Source organism: Berghia stephanieae, chromosome 1 (assembly GCF_034508935.2).
Source record: "Berghia stephanieae isolate SIO BIC M18660-M18661 chromosome 1, UCSD_Bste_1.3, whole genome shotgun sequence".
NCBI lineage: Eukaryota > Metazoa > Mollusca > Gastropoda > Nudibranchia > Aeolidiidae > Berghia > Berghia stephanieae.
In genome coordinates, this window is record NC_088360.1 from 6,462,656 (window position 1) to 6,470,342 (window position 7,687).

A 7,687-nucleotide genomic window follows, 5' to 3' on the forward strand; every position below is an offset into this window, starting at 1 on the left:
TTATTGTGCGGCTATGTGGTCTAGTGGTACGACACTCGCTTTCAGATCGGAAGGTCCTGGGTTTGAGTCTCACTCGGCGCATAGTTGGTCCTTGGATACTTTACTCACATTCTCTCATCGTACTCAGGTGTAAAATGAGTACCAGACCGTTAACATCGAGGTCTCTGTCCGAAAAAAATGTAATATCGCATAACGGGCGTCACGTCTCGTCCTTCATGTTAAATGTTGCTGTTGGCCAGGGACCCCTTGTAAAGCGCTTTGGGCACGTTTAGTGGATATTGTACTATATAAAAGCTCAATTTAGCTCAATTATTATTATTTATTTATTTATTTATTTATTTATTTATTTATTTCAGACCTTTTCCGTGTCCTGACCCCTTGTAAAGCGCTTTGGGCACGTTTAGTGGATATTGTACTATATAAAAGCTCAATTTAGCTCAATTATTATTATTTATTTATTTATTTATTTATTTATTTATTTATTTCAGACCTTTTCCGTGTCCTCTATTCTTTTTTTTAACAATAGGGTTAGGGGTCAAAATTGTTCCGCGCAGCCCATGTTAGATTTTGGCCATCGAGCACGAAATTATTGGCAAATATAAAAATCATAAAACGAATTTTTGCAGATTGATATACAAGTAACCTGCAAACCTTTTTATATAGTGTTTACAGAGCAAATGTGCTTTATTGCTCTTCAAATTCGGTATTGCGAATAAACATTTGTCATATAGAGAGAAAATGCGACATTAGGAATTCAAATTTTCAAGATGTAAATAGTTGACGTCACAAAATTCATTAATCATTTGTAAGTGACGTAAAATCATAGTCTAATTATTATTATTATTATTATTATTATTATTATTATTATTATTATTATTATTATTATTATTATTATTATTATTATTATTATTATTATTATTATTATTATCATTATTATTATTATTATTATTATTATTATTATTATTATTATCATTATTATTATTATTATTATTATTGTTATTATAAATATTATTATCATCATCATCATCATCATCATCATCATCATCATCATCATCATCAGCATCAGCATCATCATCATCATTATTATTATTATTATTATTATTATTATTATTATTATTATTATTATATTATTTATTTATTTATTTATTTATTTATTTATCTATTTATTTATTTGTTTATTTATTTATTTATTTATAAAGCGCCTAAATTTAATCCATAGACCTGAATTTAAATTCAACACAGAAATAAATGCATGAACAATTAAAGCCAATTTCAGAGCTTTTCCGTGTCCTCTATTCTTTTTTAACAATAGGATTAGGGGTCAAAATTATTCCGTTGAGTCCATGTTAGATTTTGGCTATCAAACACGAAATTATTGGCAAATATAAATATCATAAACTAATTTTTGAATATTTTTAAAAAGAGCGTTTATATAGCGCAATATCCACTAAACGAGCTCAAAGCGCTTTACTGGGGGTCCCTGGCCAACAGCAACACTTAACATTGAGGACGGGACATTACCCCTGTTGGGCGATATTAGCATATTTCTTTTTTGGACAAAGACAAGGCTGTTAACGGCCAGATACTCGTTTTACACATGAGTACGATAAGAGAATATGAGTGAAGAGCCTTTTCCAAGGACTCAACTATGCGCCGAGCGAGGCTCGAACACAGGACCTTCCGATCCGAAAGCGAGTGTCATACCACTAGACCACATAGCCACACCATTGATATACAAGTAAACTACAAACCCTTTTTTTATTAATGGTAATTCTGTTACTCGTTGACTCACATGATTATTTGTAAATTTTCTCGGGAATAATGATGGGTCATTAATAGGCGTCAATAGTCGTGACGTCACTTCCCTCGTAATGACGCATAGTAACTTAGTAACTGGTTCTAAACTATCGAAATACTTCTTCGACGAGCACAAAAGTGTATCCAGAGGAGAAAAACATTATAAATCTGATCATGTTTTGACTTTTATACAATCTGATCATTTCTCATGCAGCCGGAGTTTATCCCGGTTTCTATAGTGTAATACAGACAATAGCAATTGCCTGCTACCCTTTGGATAGGACGCTATTTTATCGCAAAGTACTTTCCGCCAGATCTAACGGACCCAGCTACCCAATCACTGCTGGGTGGACATGGAGGTCTGACAAAAATCTCTACTTCACCCGGGATCGATCTCGGTCCCTCTGATTGTGAACTGAGCTATCTGGAACTCCAACTGACATGTTTTAGTATGGTATAAAGTAGATGATGCCATTAAAGAACAAACTTACATTACAAATTCAAATTTTAAAACGTGAGGTTAGGTTTTAAAGTTCTTGACAAGGCGTGGAGAGAGTTCCAAATACCTACGGTTCTGAAAATTTAAGAGCGTGCATGTATTGAGGTTGAACACCGCTCTTTCAAAACTTTTAAACTCACTCAACCCTAACAACGAATATATCCGTTGTTTACCCGGGTTGCTTTTACCCCCGTGCCTATTTATTACATTTTTCTGAGACAAATTATAGGCGTAGTATCAAAGCTTATGTGCTTAATGTTTACATGTTAATGGTAGCTGAATAAAAATATCTATGCACATGCTCATTTTTTAATACATTTTTTTTCAAATTTTGAAAAGTAACAAAAATCTCTAGGACTGAGTGAGTTAAACATTTTAAAAATAGGGCAGGATTTCTCTTATTACAGCTATATTAAAATCGATAATTGGTAAATCGGAACCCATAGTTGATTTACAGTATCAAAATTATGAATTTTCCGCGTATCCATATTGCAGGAATTTGTTAAAAGCTTTTAATATAGCTGCAATAAGCGAAACCTGTCCTACTGTTTAAAGTTAATGGAAAAATACTTTTTAATTAAGGCAAATTGATGCAGAGGTTCAAACAAACTTTTGCAGCTCTGCATTGAGGGGCAGCTGAGAAAATGGGGAAAACACGCACCACTTATTTAAAATATTCTATAATATTGTGTAACCCGTGTTAATCGAGGGCTTATGTGAAATGAAGACAATTATCGAAATGTCAGATCAATATGCTTGGATGTTTTGCCGTTAGAAAATCTCTTATAATTAATAGTCGGGGTAAATTCCACTTTATAATTATAATGTCAATAATATTTTTAACAGGATGGTAAATTCTGTTGGGGAAATTTATTGTCATCGAAACAAAATTTGTCAATATTTTTGCAATTTAACTACCATCAAAGGAAAGAAGATAATTTCTCCCGGTTGTGATTATCTCCTGAGCCGAGTAAATTTTTTATAAAGTTCCATACTTTTAATTCGATTTAATTTAATATTCAAAATGCTCTCTCCGGTGACATAAATCGATCGTAGCCTAGCTAAGACGCAATTATCCTTTTAACTCTGCCATTTTTTTTTCTTTTTGATGTCTTTGTATTTTTTTATTTTGTTTTTTTTCTTTCCTTTTTTTTTTTTTTTTTTTTTTTTTTTTTTTTTCTCCGGTGACAAAAATCGATCGTAGCCTAGTTAAGACGCAATTATCCTTTTAACTCTGACACTTTTTTTTTCTTTTTGATTTCTTTGGGTTTTTTTCTTTCCTTTTTTGTTTGTTTTTTTTTTTTACTTTGAGAACTGTTTTAATATACATCTGCTTCTACATTACTCTGGAAAACCCCATATTTTAAAATTTGGCTAGAAAACTCGTCCTTCAAATATCGATCAATTTAAATGATCCTCATCTTGGCAAAAACTCACAAACCTGGAACTTCGCGATCGATATTGTAGGACGAGTTTTCTGGCCAATTTTTTAAAATAATTGTTTATCCAGAGTACGGCAGTATTAATGCTGTATTAACTCACTCAACCCTAAAACCGACTAAATCCGTAGTTTACCCGGGTTACTTTAACCCTATGCCTATTTATTACATTTTTCTGAGACAAATTATAAGCTTACTATCAAAGCTAATAGTTGTTGCAAGTTAATGATAGTTGAATAAAATTATGTACATGCTCATTTTAAATACATTCTATCCAACTTGAAAAGTAGCAAAAGTCTTTAGGATTGAGTGAGTTAACATCTATCGATTTCTTTAGCAATAATCTTCAAAGACCGGTGCTAAACCTTAATAAATGCCTAGATCTACTCTTTAATTTTCCGGGCTTTAGATATTTGGAACTCTCTCCACGCCTCTTCAAGAACTCCGAGAAATTGTATAGATAAGGAATCATATCATCTAAGTTTGAATTCGATGAGTAATTTAAGTTTGTTTTATAATTGATATCCTGCACTTTATATCATATTAATTCACATCGGGTTTTTTTTTATCACTGTGATAGGACACCAAAGGCCACACTATTGGCCTAATTCAGCTCTTATTGGGTATTGTTATTGTATTAAAAGCACATGAAAATGAGATTACATTGAAATCACCCATTAGCAATTAGATTTGATGTTGGCTCTCTCAACCATAGATATATTGCCTTTAAAATAATTTCTCATGCCTGACAGTTAGAATGGATTTGAACGATGGAAGACGATTTTTATAATATTTGGCTCACATTTAGGAGATAGAAAGATATTGAGAACGAAAACATATCTCAATCCTTGGTATGAGCAAAATGACTGGAGCAAAATAGAACAAATAAAATTGAACTGAATACACACACACACACACACACACACACACACACACACACACACAATATTAACATTGCCCTATTCTAATTAACATCAAATTGTACAATCGACGCATGATTTTAAGAAAGGTCGTTGGATATATAACATTATGTTTATCACCAATCCTCCAACCCTTGTTAAAGCATTGAGCACCCTCCCCCCCCCCCCCCCCCCCCCCCCCCTTTGAAAAGGATTTCCTTCACTGAAAATAACCTCTTCTCTTGACTCTTCACTGAAGTTTTTGCTTTTAGACTTTGACAAGATTGTGGTAATTTTAAGCAGGATCTCAAAAGAACTTCTCCATCTTCTATTTTTGGCTTTCAAATTTTGAGGTATCAACGATCAAAATCGGTCCGGGAATAGAGTCTTAGGTGCGCCCATTTGAATCTAGAAACAGGGTGGCCAGATGTCGATTCCCAAAGTCAACAAATGATTGATCATTATGCCCTAGCAGATTTTATAAATAATAATTTGTGTCAATGGGTACTGTGATTGCCCTTAATTTAAAATCAATCTGTAAAAAGTAGTTATATAGTGTTTATATTTCTAGTACTTCTGGTCTCTTTGGCAAACATTTTACATGAGTTGTACGGAACCATTTTGATCCCCAACCCTTATTTTAAGAATAGATTTTCATCACAATAATAAACAAGGCATTCTTCATTCATATAATTATTCAATTTTATTTATTTTGAAATACTTGGGTAAGAGCTCCATCTACGGAATGCGGAACAAAGATATTTTCCACCTTCTATTGGATCCACAAAAAGCGCTGGGCAATCTACCGATCTACAGAATGCGTAACAATTGATGGATCGTTGCGCATTCTGTGGAGCCACGACAAGAGCTGCGTAAATCGAGAGAAAGCACCCAACACATTGACACACACACACACACAAACACACACACACACATATATATATATATATATATATATATATATATATATATATATGTGTGTGTGTGTGTGTGTATGTATGTATGTATTATTATTATTATTATTATCATGATTATTACTATCATATTTGCAAATTGGATTTTAGTTACATTACGTCTTGCATTGAATCGCTAATTGGTAGTGGTTCCTGTCATCATTTTGAATACAATTTCTTGAAATTTATATAAACCATCTTCCCAATGAATTCCAAGATATGTGAGCGAAATATATAAGATATTAAATGCAGAAATTATCTCTCTGTGCCAAATAAAAAGCTCCGTGAAGTTCTATTGTCTTTTAAGACAATAGAAAATGAATTCAAATTTCATTCAACAATTGAATCATAAATTTTGAGTTGATCAAAATATCATCATGTTCTTTGAACGGACAGCTATGCTTGTGCACACAGACACACACACACAAACACACACATACACACAAACACACACACACACACACATATATATATATATATATATATTATATATCGATATTTATATATATATATAAATATATATTATATTATATATATATATATATATATATATATATATATATATGTGTGTGTATATATTCATTTTATATAAACGATGTCATTGCAATCAATTCTTTGCGCAATAAGAAAAAAAAGGAAGAGAGCGCTGTGGTTCTTCACGATCATCAGCCTTGACTATCTATACGTCGAATAATGTAATATATCGTTTATTTCAAAGGCCATTTCGTTGTCAGCTAAAAGGGTGCATTTAGTATAAAATGGTAATACGCACTTTTGGTTGACAATGAGATACGAATAGATTGTTTCATATGAAGATGATACACCAAAAGCATATACTGTAAAACTCGGGTATAACGTCCTCAGACATACTGGATACTCGGCTACAAGGTGGGAATTTTGATAGTTCCAATTTGAGAGTCGTATAATACTAATCTGCGCGTGCTATTATTTAACGAAAGACGTCAACAATTTGGATATCTCTGAGCCCCACGGGCCCATCATTGCAAATGTTCAGTTACAGTCCAATCAAAACAGGGACAGTCACAGATTACTTTGACAAGCAAATGCATTCAAAACTCTTTTGAAAGAGGTAATTTGTCCCAATCTGATTTGTTTTTTATGTAGTTTGGGATGATGATGGGTGAGTTTGTATCGTTGATGATTTTGTGTAAGGCTTCCATTCAAGTGACTGGATGGAGGACGTCTCACAACCTAGGTCTCTGGATTTGCATCCGGTTGCGAATCTTGCAGCTGCTCTTTGTACTTTTTTCAATCTTGACTATGTCATTTTTTGTGTCGGGGTCCCACACGGCGTTGGCATACTCTAATGTTGGCCTGATAAGTGCTGTGTACACCTGGGTTTTAATTCTTTGTGTGCATTGGTTTATGTTCCTTTTCAGAAACCCCAGCATCCTACTTGCCTTTGCTGTGATATGTTCTATATGGGTTTGCCACTCTAGTTTCTTGTTGAATTAGACTCCGAGGAATCAACTTGTTTTAAGGGATGATCATGCATTGTGTAATTTTGTGTATAATGGCTCTTTCTTGTTTGATATTGACATGGTATAGCATTTTGATGGATGGAACTGTATGTGCGATGTATCTGACCACGTCTGGAGAGAAGGAAGATCTTTATGTTGTTCATGTGCATCTGCGCTACTATCTATTGTCCCAAAAAGAATGTTAACGTCTGCGAACAGTTTAAGCCTTTGTGGAGACAATTAGTTTCCAAGGTCATTTGTAATCATCAAGATGCATAATCCTGATAATACATTACATTTTTTGCTTGAATTTCAATGGCAACTTGTTGCGTTCGATTGCAAAGCCAGTCCTTGAACCAAAGAAGAAGATTTTGCGGTTGTTGTTACATATTCTCTGACTGATTTGTTTCATTGCCCCCCATCTTCCGAATTCCGCTTTGCTCGATTTTTAATAGTAATCGTTTGTATGGTACAGTGTCAAACGCTTTAGAGAAGTCTAGTACCAGGAGATCAATTTGCTTTTTGTTGTCTAGTGATCTTGCAATTTCTTCTATTTTATTGATTAATTGTGTCTCGCATGATCGTTTTTTCCTGAAGCCGTCGACTTGGGGGTTCGACT

General features: G+C 33.5%; 1 protein-coding gene across 8 annotated transcripts in view; it reads left to right on the plus strand.

The window, feature by feature from the left end:
* The first annotated feature begins 4,133 nt into the window (after positions 1 to 4,133).
* The window catches only part of LOC144966767 (uncharacterized), a 28,319-nt gene continuing 24,765 nt past the window's right edge, over positions 4,134 to 7,687 (plus strand). The window contains exon 1 of one of the 8 annotated variants that reach the window (XM_078903546.1): positions 4,134 to 4,231. The gene's annotated coding sequence lies outside the window, so the exon portion shown is untranslated. Of the gene's footprint in view, positions 4,241 to 4,335; positions 4,359 to 4,454; positions 4,587 to 4,878; positions 4,988 to 5,211; positions 5,360 to 6,351; positions 6,476 to 7,687 lie in introns of those variants that run through there. The other 7 variants (XM_078903568.1, XM_078903564.1, XM_078903554.1 and 4 more) reach the window with 7 other exon arrangements.